Source organism: Gallinula chloropus, assembly GCF_964237585.1.
Source record: "Gallinula chloropus genome assembly, chromosome: 2".
NCBI lineage: Eukaryota > Metazoa > Chordata > Aves > Gruiformes > Rallidae > Gallinula > Gallinula chloropus.
In genome coordinates, this window is record NC_140086.1 from 102,015,251 (window position 1) to 102,040,820 (window position 25,570).

The window sequence follows — 25,570 nt, forward strand, 5'->3', positions numbered from 1 at the left end:
TCCGACCCTGGCACGTGAGGTGCACTCTGATCCTCCTCAAACGTCTGCCTGACTTAATAGAACATTTACATTGACTTAATAACCATAATTAACAATTATTTCTCTTGCAATCAACAGTTCAAAATGGCAATCTTCTCCCAGACTTGTAATACATAGACAAGCATCGCTCACTGCACTACCTACGAGAAGAAGGAAAACAGACTCGGACTTGTTACAGAATAAGGGCAGTGCCTGGAAATTCCAGGGGGAAAGCAGAACCAAGTTATCTTGGTGTGTATTTTGGGAGGTAGCATTCACAGCAGTTTTTTCTTTCCTAAACTGAAAAAGAAATTCAGAATTCCCGATTTTCTGAAAACAGAACCAAAGGGGACCTTTGATCTTATGCTGTCATGTACAAGAGTAGATCTTACTTTTGTCTACATTGTTGGGCCTTCATTGCCCTTGCTTCTTTTCCCTGCTTGCTTTTTGCCTCGTGAAAATATTTTCATTGCTTATTTAAATACAGTAATTAATTAAGAAAAAACCCAAACAAACCACATTTTTTTCCCATAGTTTCCTGGCTCCAGCCAGGCCAGAGGTAACTTCCCCCAGCAGCCACCCCGGGACATCACGGCCCCGGAAAAGGGGCTGGGAGGGGAGGGGTGGATCCACGTGGCTGCGGGACAGTCTGAACGTGGTCGGGCACCGGGTGGGTCACCGGGTGTGTCACTGCATCAGTGCAGCGCTCGGTGTTATCACCGCTCGGGTGGGTGCCGTGCTCCGCCTTATCACCGTGTGTGAGTTCTGTCCCGGGCTCTGTTGTTTGTTCCCCTCCGGAGGTGCCGGGTCAGTAACTGTCCTTATCCCACCCGGGGGCTCTGTTTGTCGCTCCTCTGGGGGAGGGGTGAGAGGGCAGTGTGTGGTGCTCAGCTACTGCCTGGGGCTGGACCACAACACATAGACGTAAATACATTTTCATTAAGCCCTGCGAATCTATTTGAAATGTCTAAACAGGAAAACCAGATCTCAAGAGAGCTCTGAAGCTGAAATGTGACATGCAGATGTAGAGGTTTTCCGGTGAGTGCCACATCCATCAGCCCGCACTCCAGAGCCTCTTAGACTATCTGTGCCAAGATCCAGTGTGAAATTGAAGGATGGTTCAATCTCCAATGTTTGGGTTTTTTTTTTTTTTTAATGCTCCTTGTTGGGAATTTAAGTTACATTTTCTCCCAGGAGGTAAATGTCTTCAGCAGTTAAGATCACGAAGTGCTTTGTCATCTTGAGTACCTTAGTAGAGGTTCAACACACAACTGGAAATGTGGGATCAAAAATTCAAATTTGTATCTATTTCAGCATCAGCAACAACTTCTGAGGATAACTGCACGTCCCCCTCACCATAACTTCTTTCCGAGATGAAAGGGGTTCCTACCCTCAGCTTCAGAAACGCCTGAAGACAAAGCAGCCAGTGGCATTGGGGGTTGGACCCGATGGTCTCTCGAGGTCCCTTCCAACCCCTACAATTCTGTGATTCCTTTGTAGGCTGCACAGATTCGCTTTTTTCAGGCACCCTGAGACTGTTACAGGTGCCCAGTCAGACCCGTAGCTTAACACAGGCTCTAGAGGCTCAGCAAATTATTTCCATGCCTGCCCACAAGAAATGTTCAAGCTGTGCAAATCTCTTGGAAACAGTCAGTCTTGAGCACTGAGACCAAAGACAGCGAGCAGACATTAACAACAAACACAAAGTATCCAGGTGCACTAAAGGCACAGAGGGGACGGAGAATTCAGTTCATGTTCATGTAGGTCTCCTTATATTAAAGCCTAGGGGAAATATCCAAATCTACCCAGAAACTAATAATATGACCTTTTTACACGGTAGGGTGATTAAGGAGCTTTGGAATGGATGGCAGGACCAAGTCTTTTTCCGACTCAATGCCTGGCTAACTGCATTGGAGCATTTATACTACAGAAGTTAAATTGATTATACTTTCTTGTTTACCTTTTAAGCTGTTTATAGAGGGAAATTCAATATATCTTAATTCATTTATTTTCATTACACAAATGCAGGCTATGTATAAATGCTAAATGAGGAGTGGGGCAGGGGTGGAGGCAGGGGGATTTTTATAAACATAGTTATCACAGAGAAGCAGCAATGTCCAGCCCAGTGGAAACAGTCAGGCGTAAATCTGAGTTCCTGTAAATTTGTTCTCCTTTCCTTAAAATATACATTGTGTTTTGCATCAGAACAACCACCTGTTTTAAAGATTATATGACGACTTCAATGTGCTGATTAGTTCCACATTTTAACAAATCCATTCTACTGGCAGCATTAAAAAGCTACTATTCATTTTATTAATACTGCGAATTTTAGGATGTCATGAGCCTCAATTTAGATATAAAACATAATTGCACCTAAGTTCATTAAAAATGTGAAATGTTGCCCATAAGTAATAAAGTATTCCACACTGTTCCCCTATATAATCTTCAATGAACAGAAGTTCAGAATAGGGTTTTTACACAGACCTGAAAAAAAACCCAGGACTGGCTGATCAAAAGATTTTAAAGGTGAACTTGTTTCATCTGATGTTTTAGGATATTTTTATTGCAGAATCAACAGTTACTGATTCTTCCTTACACTAAGGTCTTCCCAGGCAGTTGCAGCAGATGTGGAAGTGCCTTAAAGTCACAGCCAGCACCTTCCTTTTACTGAAATTTAGCCAAAGGTCTTTATGCCATACATGTCCTCTACTTTCAAGAGATCAAAGGGATGCATCAAAAGGACTCTGAAAGATAGAAGCTTGTGAGCTGTCCAACTGTAGCGATTAAAGTGATTCATGTTTGGTTGCAACTTTTTTTTTTCCTTAGTCTTTCCCACAGCAATTGCCTGTCTACCATCATTTCAGGCCTGATTTAGGGAAAATAATTTTAGGTCTTATTTTGGAGTCCTCTGTCTTCATCAAAGATAATTCTCTCTTAGACAAATTATATTCATAATGCCACAAGTGGTGTCCTTGGTAATAGCGAATTACAAGTGTTAATTAAAGAACTCTGCTCTACTATAACTTTCACTGGGATAATGATTTTTTCCTGTCTTCAGTGGCTCCTGATGCTCTCTGTAAGCTGCTGCAGGTCTCCCATGTTTACTGAAAACTAACCTCCTTTTTTCAAAAAGCTGTTCCCCAACAAGTCCAGTCAGTCACAACTTTTCTTTTTATACCTTGTTTTTGATAGAAGTTTATTTGTTGCTGTTTAACCCAGCAAGCAGGTAGAACAACCACACAACCGTTTGCTCACTCCCCCTCCTCCCAGCGGCATGAGGGAGAGAATAGAAAAGGAGAAATAAAAGTAAAACTTATGGGTTGAGATCAAGACAGTTTAATAGGACAGAAAATGAAGACAATAACAACAACAATAATAATAATAGAATATCAAAAAACAAGTGATGGACTACTCCATTTCTCACCACTTGAAGCCAATGCTCAGCTAGTTCCCAAGCCAACCCATCTTTTGGCCAAGCCCCCAGTTATATGCTGAGCATGACATCATGTGGTATGGAATGGTATGGAATATCCCTTTGTTAGTCTGGGTCACCTGTGTGGCTGTGTCCCCTCCTACCTTCATTGGTGCCCCCGGCCTTCTTATTGGCAGGCCAGCATTAGAAACTGAAAATTCCTTTACTGTTTGGCAGCAACTAAAAACATCAGCGTGCTATCAACATTATTCTCCTCCTAAATTTAAAACACAGCGCTACGCCAGCTGCTAGGAAGAAAATGAACTCTGCCCCTGCCAAAACCAGGACATTGTTATATATATTTGAAGGGAATCTGGACCTTGTCCAATGGGTTTAAAGTATTAGTAACCATTTTTGGTAACCATTCCTACCTAAAGTAAATGCCCTTTGTATCTACTACAAGGTATTGCCAAAGTGGTTCAGCATCTAAGACCTAAAGCATTAGAAAGGGCTAGAAAGTCAGTTCCACTTATTTCCATGATCTAATCCTTTCTTTCCAAAGACATTGTTTGTAACAGCTGCTGAAATATTTCAGGAAAATAGCTGCTTCAACTGTGTTTTATTATGTCCGATGCATCCATGCAGCCACCCAAGAATGATTGCATTAGCAGGAATAACAGTAATGAAGAGTTATAATCTGTGTTTGGATGGCAATTACATAATTTCTAAACAATTCCAGAAATTTCTTTTAATGTAATTTCTGCAGCATAAATTGGGGGAAAACTTATAGGCCACTCTGCATCTGGTTTCTGTCTCCGCGAAGCTGACAGACACCATTTGTTCCGAACATCTGCAGAGGAAAAGGTTGCCTGTTTTTTTCCTTTAATACAGACCGCTTTTGCTTTCAGCATCTCAGGCTTGAAGTAACACAAGGCACATGTTACTTCCAGATAAGTGTGGGAATGGTATTGTTAAAATTGTTATGTGTAGCCTTTGTTTGTATACTTGACATATGAGCAATTGGCTCTTGAGAAACTGAACGTCTCATTTGAAATATTTGCTGTGCATTAAGGGGCTGATATAAAGCCTGCTGTAATTGGTGTGTGTCTTCCTGACTTCACCAGCACGTACTTGATCCTCATCCTTTGTTTGAGATGTGCTAGTAGACCCACATTCTGTGAAAATATTAATGATTTGTCTGCCTTTTCACTTGCAACATTCTAGCTGTGTTAAAATATTTTCTTAATGGATGTCCAGAGTTAAGGAAGACACAGAACTCTTTTAAACTACCCTAGACAAGAAAGAAAAATGGGGACTACCTTATGTTACATGTCCCCTTGGTTATCTTTGCCAAGTGTTTTTTGCCTGAAGTCCAAATGGTGTTGATGAAGGTATCCCAAGACTTTGCTGCAGCGGTGACCCAGAGGACATAGCTGTTGCCACATGCCAGCTCTTGCTGGCAGAACAAGGCCTCCAGATGCCAATGTTGACTGCATCTTCCAAAGTTGGACATGCACTATGCTAATGTTTGTGGCTGAAATATACAAAGAGATTAAAAGATTATTGGCTCTTCCTGCAAGGGACTGTCAAACAACCTAACAAACCCTAAAGAAAGAAAACAAAATCTCCATGCTGCTTAGTAACTCCATGAATGCATGGATTCAGTTAGATTTTGAGCCAAGCTCAGAGAAAGCCTCATCCAGTCCGTGGACAGTCAAATGGATATGCTAAAACATTCTAATTGTTAATATATTTATGGAACAGAAATCCTGTATCTCTTTTGGCCATTTTTCAGGGAAGTATCAGATATACATTTGCTTTTTTTTCCTTTTATTGAGGAGTTCTTCAGGAATGCCTATTTTCTTTTTTAACAGTGTAATAATACTCCCCCTTAGAGATGTAGTAAACATAAAGACAAATGACATGAGCTGGATGATTCCCCTCCACACTTTGAGACACACTGCAATTACCAACAGCTTTGCCATTTGTATGACAGAACTTGTTTGGAAGGCCCTTGAAGCAGTATAGCAGTGACCATCTACATCCACCTACAGCTGTGGTGTCACACCAGTTAAATCCTTTATAGGTTGTTATTACCTGCCCCTTGGTATTTCATTTAGTCCTTGTGGTAGGAGGTTGACATTGCTGGTTTCGGTGGCTGAAAGTCTGCTTCTTCCTAGAAATACTGAAAGCAGCCAGTATTTCCTCCTGCAGAGCAAAAGATGGTAGAGGCAAACTTTTCCAGCTATCTCAGTCTGTAGCTTCACCTCCAGTCAGATTAGTAAATGTCCAGTAATTAGTAAATGCCATGTGCTTCAGCCCTGTCCACAGAGGCAATCCCCGTGATGTTTGCTACTGTCAGAGAAGGTAAGTTTTGCTGTGCTGTGTTCCTAAAGTGAGTGGCAATATCTAGGAATGTTAGAAGCTCCTTCAAAGCAGGTTAGAAACTCGCAGCTGAAGATGACCTAAGAACTAAAAATATGAGTGTAGGCAGGAGAAATGCTTTCCAGAGATGCATAAATGTTTTTGTGGCTTTCAGTATCAGTTCAGTGGACATAAGTAGAACAGGTTTAATACATATCAGGAAAAAGGTTTGGTTTTTTTTGGCAGCAACACCTTTTCCTATTCTGTCTCATAGGAAAAATAGCAACTGTCTACAGATGCAGTAGCTAAAACACTCAAAAAGGCCTAAGTACTGTTGCAATACACTGTTCCCTGAAGAACACTATGTCCTGTTGCAGACAGCAGACAGAAAGCATAATTTCTTTTCAGATAATCTTCAAATAACTTTCTGTCTTTAAATGTTATATTTAACTGATGTTGGAATAACGTGGACCAAGCACAGCACCATTTCCCAGGTGGAAATCTCTTTACTGATTTGGCTTGGTACAGGGAATTCTGTGCTTCTTCTTGACAAGAATAACAAGCTCCTTTATCACTGTCTTATTTGGATTATAAATTTCCTCTCCCCAATATGCCTTTTCAGAAACATGACTATTATGGTCTGCTGTCACAGCAGCTTGAGCTATAATGAGCTCAAATGACAAGCAACATTAAACTTTCTCTGGGACCGGTTGGGTAAATTCTAAGAAAAGTTTAAGGCACCACAGGAACTGATTCTGATGCTTTCAATATGTGACCTTTGATCTCGAATTGTACTAATAACCCAGCCTAGTGGTAAGAATAGCCTCTTCTAAATCAGAAGCAAAACTTGGAGTTTTTTATCGCCAGAGGTAATGAGCCTATTACCTAGTTTTAACTTGACTTTTTGGCCTCTATATTTTCCAGCACCCCATCGAGGCTTTGTACCCAGCCTACAGCATTTTACCCACAGCCTGCAGTACTAGAGGCTTTATATTTTAGCACAAATGCACACAAATCAGTGTAATGACACCCAGTCTTTGTGCTGTAAAGCATCAGCCAGCAACTGATTACTCTGTTGTAACCAAATGGGATTGCACAATAGATAATTTATTCTACTGGAAAAACAAAAGGTAAATCTATGCATCATGTTTATTTTGGCATTACAGAAAATAACTTTCATAGTGTTTATAAAATAAACTATAAAAATATAGTGATCTTCAGGAAGGAGAATTATTAAAGTTATGGCTAGTAGCACCTGGGAAATAATTTTTGTCTTAAAGCCCCTTCCAGATATATTACTGATGCATTTATGACACCTGAGCTTCCAAAATGCCAAGGGATGCTCTGAATATTACACAGAAAAAAATGGTCTGATTGTTTGGATCAGGAAAGTGCTTTTGTTGTGAATCTCCTAGTAGCCTGCTTTTGCAGCACTTCACTTCCTGTAGTGGCGTGGCTTTGGTCCACACCTACAGGATTCCTTCCGGATGAAGCTGAGTAAGAAGACGCGCTTCAATCACAAGTGGACGTTTGGTCTTTGGGACCCCTCTGAAGCTTGTCCAGGAGTGGGGAATGCTCTGTCCCCAAATGCAACATATTAAAAACTGCACACTAAGGATGCCAGGCTCTCAGGATCCATGTTGCACTCTTCAGATCCGCTGCTGCTGGTGTGCTCTATCTGCTAAGGTAGGCTAGGGCACCACTTGCTAGTTGACAGCACGGGCTAGCTCTGGGGTCTCTGTGTGCTGGGAGCACTGCAGCAGGGCAGCATTTTTGACGCAAATTGTTTCCACACTCGGTTCTGCAGGCATGCTTTCCATCTGACAAAAAAGGGAAATTGTTTCTGAAATGTTGAGATTAACAGACAATTTCTTCCTGTGCTGGATGTTTGTCAAATACCAGCTGCACCATACTTCGGCATGATCACAGAATCACAGAATCACAGAATCATAGGGGTTGGAAGGGACCTCGAGAGATCATCGGGTCCAACCCCCCTGCCAAAGCAGCTCCCCAGCTCATATCTGTTATAAATGGCAGTGACAAATTTGTAAATTTCCAAACACAATTTATTTAAGCAAGATGCAAGCAGGCAAAACAGCGCTGGGTGTCCGGAGGAGACCCTTGCTCCTGCAAATGGCACGCGCCTCACCCCTCTGGAGTCCCCTTTTTATAGTCCCGTAGTTCCGGGTACACGTGGCATATCCTGGTGTTTTTCTGTGGCCGTGTAAGCTGGTAGTGGGGGTCGTCCTGGTCCCTCGTAGTCCTCCTCTACGTTGTGTTCAGTGTCTTATTTGGTTAACTCATTTAATCCTATCAGGATGTTGCTAATGATAAAACAATGGTTCCCTTTTGCCTTAGTTACCTATTTACAGTCATAGAAGGTTTGAGAACAATTCCTAGTTAGTCTACTTACCACAATATTGCACAGATTGGCATCCAGACGAGTCTTGAATATCTCCAGAGATGGAGACTCCACCACCTCCCTGGGCAGCCTGTCCCAGGGCTCTGTCACCCTCACTGTGAAAAAGTTCTTCCACATGTTGGTGCGGAACTTCCTGTGCTCCAACTTGCAGCCATTGTCCCTTGTCCTGTCTCCACAGAGCACTGAAAAGGGTCTGGCTGATTCCCCCTGCATCCCCTGCTTAAGATACTTATAGACATTAATTAATGATACTGATTAGAGTGTTTAAAGCCACCTCTCAAATTGTGTTTTTAGAGACAATTCACGTATTTATTTATTCAGAAGACCAGGTGAGATCATTGTAGTAACTCAGGCGTTATTGGCTGTTGATCTTATGTGTTACTGCTGGTCCCAATGAACTTTGCGAAGTGTTACAAAGACCTTTCCAGTTTGACTCCACCCTTTGGACCAGTCTGAAATATTGGGGACTCTATCCTTCTGTGATTCCCTAAACCTGTATTGCGATTTGAAGCTCTCCAATGTCTGGGAACGCCAACATCAGTGTTAGTTTTAATAACTACAAAGCATGTTATTAAATTACTGTGGTTTTTTCTTGCATATTCTGATAGTATGAAAAGCACTTGTGAGATTAAGCACCTACTTAGCAACTGTCTCCTTTGAGGGTGTTCATGTATAAAAAATTGAAAGTGTACCTGTACTGAATCTGCAACTTCAATTTTACTTTGTAAAGACCTCTGTGGAGATCCTAGAAGCTTTCAAAGTCTAGACTAATTATGACTGTCAGTTTTATTTATGGATTTTGAAAGTTTAGTGTTTTCTTCATTAAAATACTACTGCTGCGGAAAAAAATTTCAGTGCATTTTGGGTAAGTTGTCAAATCACTCATTCTTGTCAGTAAAGAAAAAGCTGCTTCTACTTTATTTCCAACATATTTCTGAACAAAAAATGTAATACATTTGAGGAATGCTTTGATTTCTTTGGGTTTGGTTTTGGGCTTTTTTTGTTTTCAGTCAGCCACAACTTAGCCAAAGCAATTGTAAGTCAATTCCACAAAATATTCCTGGCAGATAATACCATCTTTGTTCAGAATAAAGCATGCTGTTACTAATGGAAGGGGGCTATTTCCAGTGCATCACCATGGTTTAGCAAAGTTTTTTTGGTTTGGTTTTTTTTTTGCATACCCTGACAGCTTACTTTCTCTCCTGTTCCTCAGCAAGTTAAATGAGGTTGGAAAATTTCTGTTTTAGAAGAAATTGCACCTGTAGTTACCTCTTCTTCTTCTTCTTTTTTTTTTTTTTTTTTTTTGTAAGACAAAGCTTGGATGTTTAAAATAACAGCACTTGAGCTACTCACCTTGCTATGTGTCTTTGACATTAGGTATTTGTCAAACTTTTGCAACAATTGCAGCAGAACAATGCACCACCATTAACACATCTTCCACCTAAAGGAGCATTTGAAGTTTATTGTTCTGAAGGCAATTTAGTCTTACAAATCTCTGGAAGAGTATAGAAATTCCCTTCTGCTGTGCAAACAGATGGTCTAAAGATAAACCTGAGATCCACAAAGGTTAAATTAAAAAACATATGGCTAGAAATTGTCCTCCACCTGGCTGAGGAAACCATAGAAATCAGGCATGCCATTTTGAATATCTCTTTCTCAGCCACACAAGAACCTCATATACACTGAACTCCTATCTTTACCACTAAAATAAATGTACTATTAATGTTCTGAAACAAGAAGAACAAGTCACCCTCTCCCAATACTTTAAACCTATAGATATAGATGCTATACCTATTGGTATAGAGAATATTCTGTGTTTGTTTTACTTGATGTTATTCACTAAAAAAAGCTCTTTATAATTTTTTCTAATTTAAAAAAACCCTTTTTTTCCTTTTTTTTTATTTTTTAATGTCTTTTTCTTTTTCTAATATCTTTTTCTTTTCATTCTTCCTTTTCCTTGTATATGCAAAGATTCATGCACAAAATCAGGTTACAACACAAAACTATTGGAGAGCGTCCAGAGGAGAACAACAAGGACGGTGAAGGGTCTGGAGGGGAAACCATACGAGGAATGGCTGAAGTCCCTTGGTTTGTTCAGCCTGGAGAAAAGGAGGCTGAGGGGAGACCTCATTGTGGCCTATGGCTTCCTGATGAGGGGGAGTGAAGGTGCAGGTGCTGATCTCTTCTCTTTGATGACCAGTGATAGAACCTGAGGGAACAACATGAAGCTGTGACACAGGAGGCTTTGGTTGTATATTAGGAAGAGGTTCTTTACTGAGAGGGTGTTCAAGCACTGGGACAGGCTCCCCAGGGAAGTGGTCACAGCAGTGAACTTGACTGAGTTCAAGAAGTGTCTGGATGATGCACTCAGTCACATGCTCTGACGTGTCTGGCCCTGTGTGGAGGCAGGAGTTGGACTCGATGACCCTTATGGATCCCTTCCAACTCCATATCCATAGGATAATCTATGATTCTACGATTACCAAGATTATAAAATCTAGCCCACCTAAATAAGGCAATATCACACTTGGAGGTACTATACAAAACTGAATTTTGGTTTTGTACACATGTACTATTGTACAGTCAATAAATATATCACTGAGTTCTACTGTTTACCTTGGGTACCTGCCAGTACACAGATAAATGTTGCTTAGTCATGGAATAGTAATGTACTTTCCTGGCCACCTTCACTTATGGGGCCAAAGTGCTTGCCTTGTTTACTGCACATCAGTTCATCTTCAGAGCAGGGTTTGAATTATTTCACCATCTCAGTTTTTTTTTTTTTTTAAGCAGACATCAATACAGTTTGTGAAACATTTGTTATTTATTTATTAATCATTATCTTGTGGATACAAAAACAAATGGAGAGATTAATGTTACAATTTGGGCACCCAGTTCGGAAGACTGAAGACCTGATTTGACCTTGAACCATGTTCAAGATAAAGTGGGAAAGTCTGAGAGGCAGACTTAGCAACTGTACAACAGAGAAAGGAGTTGAAAGATGACAAAGCCTAAAACAGGACACATATATTTCAGTTGTGTTGTCAAATTGCTGTGTTTTTCTGGATATATACCATATGTTAATAACAGGGGTTTTATCACCGATAGGAAAGGTTATGAATATGCATGATACGTACAAGGGAGAGTTTACTCAAGATCCTCTCTTGCACAGGAGCACTGCCATATGTCCTGGTCTTTGGTCCACCATTTGCCCTGTATTCAACTCTCCTTTGGCTGCATTTCTCTAGTCTTCTGAGACTGTTAGGGATGTTTGTTCATCCACAGCTCCAGGACAGTCTTACAGCTGTAAGAGGGTTTATATATATATATATATATATATATATATATATATATATATATATATATATATAAATATATATGTATACACACATATGACTACCTGTCTTCAAGTCAGGGAGGTAGCCATTGGTATTTATTTTTGGAAATAGATGTTATTAAGATCCAGATTTGCCAGTGACATAGGAAGCTCCCTGTAACACAACACATTAATGAAATTATTTTACAGTAGAGTTTTTTCCCGTTTCAAAATATTTGCATTAACACATTCACAGATGGGGCCAGTGTAGAGATTTTTACACCCTGAGTAGCTGTTCTTGACTGCTTTCCTGCAGTTTGTGAAAAGAGTGGTGACTGATAAACCAAATCTGCCACCCCTTATTGCTTATTTTATAGTCTAGGCTGTTCCCTTTGCTCTTTTGTTCTTTCAGCAGACTGAGGATAACAGCATCATCTCAGCTTCTCAGGAGGCAACAATCTTCTTTCACTGCTGATTTCCACATCTGGTGAACAAATCCCAAGGGCACAGCAGTCTTGGCACTGCTATAATTTTATATGATCTTTCATGCCATGATATCATAAGTATTTAAGCTATTACTTCTCTGTATAATCCTGAAGTTAGATGCCCATGTTCCTGCTCTAAAAATTAAATACACCTTTTTAGGATTGCAAGGAAAATTTTCATTTAAACTGTGATGCTTGTGACCAAAGTTAGATTTCCCTTGAATTTGGAAATGCCTAATGTGCATGTGCATAACTGAAACTGATGCAGCCTAAGTTACAGATGCACCACCTGGAATGCCTGAAGGGCTAACCTGCAAAGCAGTTTTCTCAAAACATATGTATTTACAGAGATAGTTAAGAAATTTATTAGATGACAGTGAACCAAATCCTTCTTTGTTCGTAAAGTATTCACCTGTAAAAGCACTGGGTAACTAAGAGCTTTGACTACTTTTCAAGAACAATTTGAAAGTATGGCTGGAATAAATCTGTCCTTTTCTCTAGAGATGGTGCCTTATAGTGGCATATATTTAAAAGAGACAGTGGTAGAAGTAAGTATTTCTTTCTCTTGACTGCTTGGGGAGTAAAATAATAGAGAATAGAGAAAAAATATTTTCTACTTAGAGATTTCCCACTTGTGTGTAACACTTGGGAGTCCCCAAGTATCAGAAAAGCGTGCTTGGTAGCTGTGCAACAAAGCATTGAAATAGATTGTCTAGTGCTGATGTTAGACTTTCCTCAATTAAGGATTTCAATGACATCGGTGTAGTGATGTGTCATGAGGTTTGCAGATAGACTAGACAAACTCCCTAAGTCCCTTCTGACCCTGTTTCCTGTTATTTTTCAAGCTGGTGCTGTCCTGGATTTGGCTAGGACAGAGTTCATTTTCCCAAGAAGCCAGCACAGGTAAGCCAAGCTGGCCAAGGGTGTTTTCCATACCATGTGATGTCATGGTCCCCGTAAAAGGGGGAAGAGGAGGGATGGGTCCACTCCGCTCCTGGCTGGTCTGAGTGTGGGCTGAGCTTACCATCGGTTCTTGGGTAGGTAAAGTGCCTTGTGTTATCACCCTTTGTGTATATTCTAAGTCCTATTGCTGATATTCCCCCCTCCTTGTGTCATACCAGCAAACTGTCCTTATCCCACCCTGTGCTTTTCCTTTGTCTGCCCATTCTCCTGCCCATCCTTCCAGAGAGGGATGAGAGAGTAGTGCTGGTACTTAGCTATGGCTGGGGCTGAACCACAACACCTGGTCAGAATATGACCCAAAATCAAAAAGTGACAGACTGTGTAAAAAAGCATTTCCAAGTTCCTTGGAGTACAGAAGAGAGATGCTAAAGCTGTTAAACTACCATGAATGGAAGTTCAATAATACTGCCCTTAGTGATGCATTCTTTATACCCTGGAGTGAAGCATTTAGCTTTCCAAGGCAAGCAATGATAGAAAATCGTACTAGGAAAAGCTAGCACAAGATCCACACCATGGCAGGAAATGCTGAAACTGTTTAATTTTACATCCTTGTCTTTATTCAGAAGCAACAATAGAGGAAACTATACTTCTCCCCAGCTTCCAAACCTTTTAATCCTGGACTTCCTTTCCTTCTCTGGATGGAGGTTAAACTGCTTTGGCAGATTCATCGCCAAGGTCAGTGCACATTGAGGCTTTCCCAGGAGTATCTGTCCTTAGCTTTTCATCTTCCTCTAAAGTTATAGGGAATGTTTGAACCCCTGGCTTTTCCTGTAAGCTCAAATGATACTGCTTAGAAACACAACCTCTGCTTCCAGGGTAGGAGTTTCCTGAAGCTGACAAATATGGGTAATAATCAGACCTCTGTGGATCTCCAGGCTATATTACATAGTGAATCTTAATACAATTGTTTATATTTTAAAATAAAGTACTGTAGGTAGTCATTCCCATCACTTTCTGTGGCTCTGATTCTCAGGAAGCATAAGTGATCGTTAATTTGTGAGGTAAAGGTAATTGCAAACCTCAAATCCCCAAAATTAAACGTAATATTCACTATGTCATTCTTGCTTTCCCACAGGAGGAAAAGAAAAGTTGAGGTGAAAGAATGAGAGAGAGACAGGAAGAAGAGATGGAAAAGGGAGACTGGGGAGAAAAAAGTGAGGTGAATCAGTCATTGAAATAAATGCTTGTTTAGTATTTCGGTTGCCAAGGGGCGAAGTAGGGTGCAAATCTCAAGCAAGTTCTCAACAGAGAACTGTTTTCAAATCTTTGAGAAGCACTGCACCTGGTTATAAGACTGATGGAGTTGGTCTTATAAAACATGGACAGAGCAAACCTGAGGATACTCCCTACTTTGCTCAGAGGTGACATATTTTGTAGTCTTTCAGTAAATCACTTTCCTTTCACCATAGATCTGCTCAGAATGACCAGCTGCTGGGAAAAGAAAGAAGGGTTTTGCCATTATCTGATGATCACTCTACGCTCCAAAGCACAGAAGATGACATTGCTTCATAATTGTTTTCCCTTTGAACTCTAACTAATTTATGTGTAAATATTGTTTTCATTCATCCTTGATAAACCATTTGCTTCAGTGGAGCTGTTTAGACTCTTTTCCATGTTGCCTTTCCTAACTGAGGGAAAACAGGTCTGACATCAGCAGGGTGGTTTGGATAGAAAATCAAAGCAGAGAGTCTTCAGGGATGTTCACTCAGCATTCCTACTACTGTGCTGCAGCCCCCCCCCTTGTTTGACATAATCTGACACCACCACTGCACAATGGCAGAGCTATGGGATGTGGCAGGCCTAGAGGGCAGCATCAAGGGCTGAGGGAGAGACTGAAACAGAGCAAGCGTTTTTACATGAATACTGATGGAGATAGAATTATTAGGCATATAGAGTATGTTACAGAACAATTTTCCTTGAAAAGTTTTGGGGGTTAATGACAGTACTGCTGGGTTGGTAGTGGATTGTCCCTGGAATAACATCCTCCCCTTTTCACTGAGTGTTTGCTCTAAAAACCCAAACCTTGCTGTTTGCTCTGTGCCTCCAGAAAGGCCTTGCAAATTGCAGTGTTGAGTGGAACTGACAAAGCAGAATGTTTTCTTTGTGAAGGTACCCTGACTACATTGCCCATCATCAATATTCATCTTTCAAAATGGGGTGATATGGTGGTAGAGTGCCGGGGAAGATCTGGATATTACCATCCTCTGTTCTGGTTAGCAGTGGCAGGAGAAGAGCCAAACAGTTGTGACCCTGAGCAGATACCCTGGGTGCCTGGCATCACAGTGAGGTGGCAAGGTTCTCTAGAGGTCCAAGGAGATCTAAAGACAAGTATAAACAGCACGAAAATTCTTATCCAGAAACTTTCCCTCCCATTAAAATGTGTTATAGTATACAGAAACTTTATCTTATTTTATTGTATCTTGCAATTTTCTGCTTCGTAACCCCATTCCAGTCAGTACTACTGACATTGCTGAATTAATACCAGGTCAATATGTAAAACCAGGTGTGGCTCTGGACCGACAGGTTTAAGACTTGGCTCTGCTTTCGCACTGCTCTACAGAGCAATCCCATTTCCTTACACTACATGGCACATTTGCAGCCAGCAGCATTTTTACATCTCGCAGCACAGAACCACTGTGACTGTGGTAGAGTTTGCTGGAGCCTTTTCCGTGGCACTCACCAGCAATGCAGCTATTGCATTTCATTCCCAAGGCCAAATTCTCACCTCATTTTGATGCAAGAAATTTGACTGAGAAACTCAAATACATACAAGGGAAATGCTGATCCTGCAGAACTTTTATTCCAGGATAATTGCACAGCCTTACTTAAGGGGAAAAGAGGGATGGCAGTTAAAACAGGTTGGGGCTTTTTTGAGGTTTGTGTGCTACGGAATCATGAGATAAAGTGTGGAATGCCAACCTGCTGTTGAAGCAAAGTTGGGCTCCTTACTTGCCTTGAAACAGTGAAGTAAACACAACATGAAGTTTGTTGCACCTACTGCTTTAGAATGGCACAGCTTCACAATGAAGTGCAACATAAGGGTTGATTTTTATAAGACAGATTCAGAATGTAAATTCAGTAGGGTTTTTGTTTGGGTTTTTTTTTTCCCCCATCACCATCATTGGGTGCATTTATCTATTCTAAAAGCTACAGCAGATAGGGGAATCTATGCCTGTGTTGTGCAAATGGGAAATAACTTAAAAACCTTTCTTTTGCTTTCCTCATCCTTGATTATTACATAGGACCTGTGAGTCATAAAATTTGGAAGTGTTAGGCCTTGAGTTAATAAGTATTCTTGTTTTGTTACATCCTTTCTATTAACAGATGGAAATGAACATTAATAGAAAATGGTGGCTTGTTTAAAGTACATTGGATTAGAGTTACCCACATAATTTACAGTATCTGGAATTTAGATGCATATTGATACATTTAGTAATTTGATGGATCACTCTGGGCAAAAGAGACAGAAACACAGCTACATATGTCGCTGTTGAGATGATTAAAGACCAAAATAAGCAAAACAAAGGCTCAAATTTAAATTCCAGGTCACATAGTAGCTGCTATGGAATAGAAAAATCAGTCACCTCTTTAGCGTTAGACTCAGAAGTATCACAGAACTGGCATGCCAGAAAACTTATGCTGTAGAGAAATCTGAATGTAGTTTTAAGTATTTGATTTTAAAAATGTAAATGTCAGCCCTCTTAAGGATGATGATGATTATAATGATACATTTAAATGTGCATCTTGTTAGACTCCACATTCTGAACCTTTAAAAACACCTCAACAGTTCAGCTGTTTCCACACGTTTCTCCTTTCCCCATTGTTTGTTTGGGTTCTTTTCTTTTCCCCATGGAGATGGACTGGCAGCACAGCAGACAAAAATCTATCTTCACTCTCACTCCAGCTCCGGTGCAGAGAATTCACTGGAGCCAAAGTAACTTGAGAAGGTATCAGGCCTCTCTCTTGGAGCACACAGCAGGAGGAGGAACAGGCGGCCCTGCTTCCGGGGCCTCTGTGGAAGTGGGTGCTAACAGGGTCGTGTCCTTCACTGACTGCTGCGGAGTTACTCACACAAGCTGTGCAGTTTAACCTCGGCTGTAAGCATGTAGGCATTCAACAAGCTTGCTCACAAAGTGACCACCTAAGTGCTGGATTGGTTAATTGGCTCAGCTTTTGCCACCTTTCACAGAAAATGAGTGACATGCTTTTAATGTCCAAGTCCCTGTGCTTTGCTAAAGGCATCTCATCTGATGAACTGAAGGCACCTAGGGATCCTGGTGCTTTTATCTGTATCAACGCAGGGTCCGTCTTAGTTTACCATTTTCAGAAGTTGTAAAAAAGGGGGGGAAAAGGGTAAATAGCCCAGAGGCAAAGAAACTGAGATTTTTAAATTACATTTTCTGAAATGTAACTTTTCTGCTTTTCATGAGCTACACATTTAGCCATCTATTATTATCATTAAAGCCAGTACAGATGGAAATGTGTATTAACATGTAAAACTTTATTTTCATTATGAAAGTGATGTAGGAGTCCAAAGGATGTGGACCCCCTGAGATACACAGGTAGCTACTGCAATTTCCTTCCAGTTATTAACTCAGATGAGAATAGTATTTTGTTCTATTAAAGACCTGCTGTGAGACTTGTTTCTGAAGTGTAATGAAGATGACATTTTATGTACTGAACTGTTTGCTCCAATTTGAGGCCACTGTACTGCAGATGACCCCAAGAAAAAGGGGGGCAAAACCAACCTTGTAATGACTCAGCTACAACAGCTACTTTGTTTTTCTGCTAATGAAAAATATTTTTTTCACCTTAATTGAATAAATCTGTTCAAAAAATAATAAAAATTGCTTACAACAGGCACAGCTCATTTTGAGAGCAAGCTATTCCTGCAAACCAGTCTGGATTGTAACACTGTCAAGAGTAATGTTTTCTCTACCTGGAACCCCTTACCTATTCAATTTACAGTATTTAATGTTTCCATTCTGTAATTACACTCTTCCAAATTTATAAATAGCTAGCAACTAATACAAAGTGTGTGCTTGGAAGAGGTGTAGTGCATCAAGAAGCCTCACAAGCTCGAAATCAAGCATGTGTGTATTTCACAGGCTGATGGCATCACATCAATTGATTTCTCTTTTTTTTTTTTTTTTGGCAATATGACAGGACACTTGAAATAACCTGCTTTATTTGCAGCAGCTTTGCTTTTAAATATGTTTGACATCAGCATGCAAAGGGAAGAGAGAAATACCAGGGCTGTGGTCATTACTCCTCTGAGAGTCTGGATCAGCAGCTCACTGAAGCACATCTCTGATGTGTTTATACAGCACCTTAAACAAAGGAATTGTTCTCTCTGGTGGAGGCTTCACAGTGACATCAACCAGTTCCCTGAGTACACTGGGATGAACCCCATTGAGGCCTGTGGACTTATATGATCCAGGTGGAGTGGGAAATTGTCCACAAGATCAGGGGTCACTAGGAATTTATCATTGCCACAGTCACAGTCCTTCAACTCAGGGGATCTGGAATCTCAGAACCCATCACAAGCGTTGAAGACAGAAGCAAAGAAGGCATTAAACATCTCTGCTTTTCCTATGTCCCTGTTAGTTAGGTGGCCATTCTCACTGAGTAATGAACCAATGGTCTTTCTGGTCTTCCTCTAGTTGTTACTATATTTGAAAAGAAACTTTTTATTGTCTACCACAGTATTGGCCAGCTTTAACTCTAACTGAGCTTTGGCTGCAAGATTTACAAAGGTGAACAGCATCCCCATAATCCTCCCATGTTGCCTGACCTTGCTTCCACTGGCCGTACACCTAGTTTTTCCACCTAAGCTCTGTAAGATCCCAGTTCAGCCAAAGTGGCCTTCTGCCCCGCCTGTTTGACTTCTGATGTTTTACAATTGTCTGTTCCTGTGCTTTTAGGAGGTGATACTTAAAAAGTGACCAGCTGAAGCTCCCCATAAGGACAACAGCAGACAATCCAGAGGTTCCTCTTAGTTCCTTGAAGAACAATTCATCAATGTCATCATTCTGGCCAGGCAGTCTATACTAGACTCTTACAATGACATCCCTTTTACTGGTTTGTTGCTTAATCCCTACCCTGAAACTCTCAACCATGTCGTCGCCAACTGACAGCTCCAAGCAGTCCAGCCCCTCCATCCTTTGCCCCACACCAGTCACAAGACTCTTCCCACCAGGTTTCACTTAAGCCAATGTCATACCTCGGGGACCAAGCCAGGACTTTTGGCTCTTCTTGCTTCTTCCTCATGCTATGTGTAGAAGCACTTCAGATGTGCTTCAACGTACCTCACACCTCTTGGAGCAGACTTAAGGAACTCACTAACACACAGCACCTCTGATTGTAGCGTGCCACCCCAAATTTTATCACTAGCCGTGTGGACGCACTTCAGCTGGACTTTTGGTCTTAACCCTGACTCTGACACAGTGCCCCTTGGCTCACTTCTGGCAAGTCTAATTTTACCCCCTTTCCCCTTCAGATGTAGTTTAAGGCCCTCTCCACAAGCCCTACCAACTCCTGGGCTAGGATCCTTTTCTCCCTTCGGGACAGATGGACCCAATCTGCCACCAGCAGTCCTGGCGCCGAATAAACCATTCTATGGCCAAAACCCACAAAACTCCACTGACAGCACCAGCCTCTTAGCCACGTGTTGATCAGGTGTGTTTCCCTGTTCCTCTCAGTGTTTTTCCCTGCTTCTGAAGGGATGGAGGAAAACCTCACCTGTGTTCCCACACCTCTAACTAAATGCCCGTGTTCCCTAAAGTCCCTTTTGATAGTCCTCAACCATGTATATTTCCGATTCATGTATTTTTATTTCATGTCAGCATCCCAAACCTCACCCTTTTATTGGAAACTGCTGCATTTATCTGTAGTCACAGAGCAAAATATCCTAAAGTAGGGGTTTTACTTTAAAAAATATATTAACAATGAAATAATGTAATATTTGGGTTATGTGGTAGAACTGGAACTGCTAGAAAACATCAGCATCCCAGAAAGCTGTTACATTGCTAAGGCAGAGGAAGAAAACTACCTTTACATTATACTCTTTTATGGGAGCATAATTCATGTAGGTAGATAAACTCCTGTGTGTAATAGTGACTCCCTTGCTTCCACTCCTTTTTTTCCTTAGAAGGAGGAAAATGTAAATCTATTGATGACCATGTCCCATTCACAAAGGAATCCTCTCGGAGAGCACTGGGATGCTCCTCATGCTAGATCTGAGCCAAGCCAACCTAGGCCCATTTTGCCTTTCCTGATGAAGACAAGAAAAGCTCTTATCACACACAGATACAGAACAATCTTTGAGTGTTTGGCTTCACTAAAGCCAGTAAAATATTTTCTTGAATAACAGAAAATTAGTTTTGTTCTCACTCAGTTAGTGGTATAGTGCTAAATTATATTTTCTGTGTTTAAGGAAAAAACCCCACAAAAATGCTTGCTCAGTAACATAATTTTATAATGTGCTTTTTCATGTTTAGCAAACTTACAGTATTTATACCGACCCAGAATTGATGGTTGCATATAGCTCCTTATTTTAATTCCATATTTTTTAAAGTTAAAACATTAGTGCAAAATTCAGCTTGTCAAAATCTTTTCTGGGAGAAATGCAGATAGTTTAAATATAATAATTCATCATAGTATAATGATTAGTGATGAAATATTATAATTACAGCCCAGTGAGAGTTACATTATTGCTTGCTTTACAGACATCTGTTTAAATGATGGAACATTACAAAGAAGCCTTCAGTTAGCCAAAACAAAAATATCCTGCATCTATTTAAATGCCAGCTGTATCTCCCTTTTTCTTTTTTTTTGTGAAGTCTGGCAGAGATGTGTGGGCAAGGGCCCCAGAATCACTGAGGACATCTCACCCCTAGTGAGGAGCTCTATTGGTAGCCAACTTCATCATAAGAGATTTATGGTTTTTCTTTAGCCATGCAGCACTCGAGTCCTCCAGAGTTCCCTGTGATTCATCAACAGTTGCATACCAAAGAAGAGTCATCTTTTCTGTTTATGCATCAGAGGAGTCCAAATCAGGATATTTCAAATCCCTCTCTTATAACCAGTGCACTGACCAGGTCATTACTCAGCTTGACATGCTCAACAGGCTGTGCTTACCCCTTGTACCTATTGCCTTATTGTGGCTTTTCCCAGTCTCATTTTCCCAGTCTCATTTTCCATGTCTCATTTTGTGTCCTTGGGACTCCTGGCATCCAGATGACGTCTGGAAATCCCCATTTTCAGTATCAAAGCTAAATTTCCCAGTGGCTTTGAGATGAAGGGCTGGAGTACACCTTCTATCTCCTGTGCCTGTCTCTGCCTCCCCACACCGTTCCTGGCTGTGGCACACACCAGTAAACACCTAGGGCAATGTAGGATGTTTAAGCATTTGCTGTCCTGCTCTTCAGGGACATCTGCTGTCCCACTGTACAGGGACAGTGCTTTCCTGCTCAAAGTCCATGCCATTGCACACTAGAGTCTGTGATGACATGCTTCAAAGGGCCCTAGCCAGGGGTATGCTCCTTGCACATGGCCATGGTGAGGGTGTATGAATGGTTCCTCTGCTGAACAGTGCTTTGTAACATCAAAAAACCACTCAATGTCCTTGGTCATTTGCACTACACTATTGCTTGCTCTGGTCATAGCAGACATTTTAATCCACCACTCACCTGCAAGGCAGAAGAGGCAAGAGAAAGTGTGGGAGTCAGGAAACTGTAACACAGCTGGCAAATTCCTTATGTAGACATAGGCCTAAAGTCCTTGGGAGTGATGTCTTTAAGTTTTCTTTAGTTTTGCATTATACTCAGCATTAAAACCCCACTGAGAGGAACGCAACAATTCATCAAAAACCTAGATAAAAGAACAAAGAACACCTTACAGATCTGTGACAACAGTTACAGCCAATCTGTCATTGTTTTCTGCCAGAACTACTGGCAAAGCTAGTTAAAAGAGAGAGAACCAACTTCTAATCACTCACCAAGAACATACATGTCAATATTTGTTATTATTTCAACTGTTCCAGCTAATGCAGGTTTTGCAGGTTTGTTTGTTTGGGGTTTTTTTGTTTTGTTGAATTTTTTGGTTTATTTGGGGTTTTTTTGGTGGTATTAGCTGTGACACTGAGCAGGGAGGCATAGCGTCTTCCACCAGGAAAAGCAGTGTGCAAGGATTGTGCTTATTGACAGCCTGGGTTAATGGATGATGCACAGATAAGCAAAGAGGATAAAGAGGTGTTCTGTCCACAGCTAAAGAGCAAGCTTGGAGCAGAGTAGCAATTGCACTTGTGTTGTGCTTATGCTACAACCTAGGGAGCTTGAGCAGCTTCCACGAGCACTGTGTCCCCACTGAAGCCAGGAGGGCAAATCTCTGCACACACGCCATCCTAAATGAACGTTGTTGGGCTCCATGCCTTAAGAGAGAGGAGGTGCAGGAAAGAGTTAAGAACAATATCTGGTTCTTTTGTTCACCTTTAATTAAGGTTAAAATACAGAACTAGATAACTTCTCAGATTTTTTTTTTTAGCTCAGTGCTTTTAACAGCGAATGGCAAAAATAGTGTCAGAAATATTCAATTCAGTGTACAAACCTGCATAGATTTTACCATGAAATCAAACAATGTCATAGCAGTACAGCTCTGCATATTGTTAAATGTGTAACAATCCATTCTCAAAAGCCCAATCCATTGCATACAGCCAATCACAAGATTTTCATATGAAGGATCTACTACAAAATTTGTCCACTTTCCAGGAGAGTGAAGAAGAAAGTATATCAGCCATCTCTGCATTAGCTTCTGCTGCTGTGGATTATAGCATAATAAATACTACCATACCTCTTATCCTGATGTGCTAATTGCCTTAATATTGTCAATTAGTATACTAATTATTAGCATCCTAATAACAATGATAACTATGTTAATTGACTGATTCTACATTTAGAGGTAGAACAACACAAGCATACTTTGTCCAAAAGGTGGAGCCAATGGCTCTCTGAGGTCCCATAGGCAGCCTGGGGACTCTGACTCCCTGGGCACCTTGTAGGAAAGACAGAACTTCATTACTTTGTTTGTCTAACAAATGGTTGAAAATCTGTTTTAAACTATGTGTGCGTGTAGTCTGTCTTAAGGATTTAGGCGGGCTAAATCCTTAATATAAACTTTTCAAAATGTACAAAATCATGCAACTAAATATGTGTAGACAGTCTGACTCATGCCATCTATAGCAGAAAGTTAGTTGAAGTAAAATGGCATGTAGTTTGAAGTTAATTATATGTTTGTTGTGATAACTGCATTAATTATTAATTTAGTTATTAAGATATTAATCTTTATTTCCTCTTGTATTCTAAATCTTACCTGACTCATTTTCACTCATCTGTAGGGAAAACCACAATCTGAGAAATTGACTAATGATGGCACAGTTTTAAAAATAAACTCAGGGCTAATATAGACGTGAACATTGTATAAAAGAGAGATTAAGACCTTGGGTAATTTAGTCTTTAACTAAATTACCTTGCCTGAGAACTTCCTCCTGATTGGATTTTAAAAGACTCATCTTCTGATATGACAAAGTTCTGGTTCTTCTAAATATCCCTTAGCACTCCTCCTGTCCTGTTGTGGGAGATGAGACCTGGCATGAGCATGTTATTCCTAAAATCAAGCTGGAGGGAGGCCATGGAATATGGGTGCCAGTCCCACTGATCCCACACCAAGGCTAGCAATGTATTTCAATAGTTTCAGGGATATAAGAAGCTTTGAGAAACAACTGTTAGAAAGAAAAGATTAGGATGGATGCAATCCTGAAACTCAGATAGTAAAGGAATTCCAATCGTAGTGGATATTAGTAGAAGCAGAATAAAAATAGAACCAAAGAGTTGTTGTTCATACATAGATAGAACTTAGTGCAATCAATGTGACAAGTATAGGGAGGTGTATAATGTGGATACACATGATAACTGCACAAAGCATGCATGTCCTTTCATACTACTCAATTAATTTCAGCACACCTAGGGAAGTTACTTGATTTACATTTCTTTGGCTACCTTCATCTATTTATATATCCTGATTTTTAAAAGTGTTACAGGCATCATTGAAAATCTGTATCTTCTATAAAGATGGGCAGAGCATATTAAATACTCTATCTTTATTTAACTTTAGTTTTTAGACAACATTTCCTGCCTGGAAGCTCTCATTTCAAAAGACAAGTAAGGCACATCTTTGTAATCATGCAGACTACTCAATCAATGCAAGGTGAGAAGAGCCATGTGGATGATAGTCCTAAAGAATGTGAGGTTCAAGGAATCAGCACACCCAGGTGATTATGGTGAAATGAGGCAGTGGGTTGGGGTAAGGACAGTTTGCTGGGACAGCACAGAGAGAGGGAAATAACAACAGGACTTAGACTATACAAAATGGGTGATACACAATTTGCTCACCCCTGAAGCCTGTTGCACAACCTGAGTACCAGCCTCCCATTCCTGACCAGCCCCCTTTATACAGAGAGCATGACATCATATGGTATGGCATACCCCTCTGACTAGTTTGAGTCACCTGTCCTGGTTGTGATTCCTCACAGGTTCTTGTGAAAATTGCCTCTATTACACCCAAAACCCAGGACACTAGCTGCTCCTCCCAAGGTAACATTCCCTGAGCCAGCAGTGAGGGGCCATTTCTAGCAGACAATGTGTTGCTGTTGGTTATTTTTCACTCCTCCAAATATGCAACTGCTTCCTTTCCTACTTGAGAAGAAAAAACAGTCCCTTTTATCCCTTTCTCTTGTTTTGCCTTGTGGAAACAGAGGTAAGTGCATTAGCAGAGACCTCCAAGAAGATTCAAATGATGTATCAACATCATCTCACAGCAGTCCTCTTACCTGTTTTTACATTCTAATTTATTGCATTTATTTCATACCATTTTAATTAAGGATCTAGTTTTGTTCTGAAGTTTAGACTGACAACACAAGCAGATTCACTGATCCTGCACATTCCAGCAACATACCTACCTGCAGTAACACCAAGTCACAGAAGTTTTCCTGAGTGGAAATACAAAAAGACCTCCTGCTTAGTACAAGAAGATGAATGAACCTGACAATGGTAAACACATTTAAGACTATACTGTAAATTCTCCTCCTTCCTGGTACAGATGCATTAAGAGTGAGCTTCTGGGAGGTCCATCTGTCTGAACTATTCTAGAGTACCTCCTTCCAGGGTTAGAAGCTTTTGCCATCTTTCTCACGTGGTATAATCAGGAAGGTGATTTTGCATCATGCACCTGCAAGTAGGCTCTAACTGCTTAGTCCCACTACCAGAAGCCATTTCACCTTCCACAGGATACAGTTAAGTGGTTCTTGGAACAGTCTTTTGGTTACTGCACGCAGTTATAGGGGAAAGACTTGCATTTCAGTCTTATCCAGTTCTTTATTAGCATAAAAAAATACAATATATAAAGAAGCAGGGACTGGATCTGAGGCCCACCCTATCTTGGGCAATATGGAGTTTTTAAGAACAATCTACAATTACCTTTCACTGAAATCTTAACAAGGTTTTATCTCAATTTCAACAAAAGTCTGTGAGCTCTCC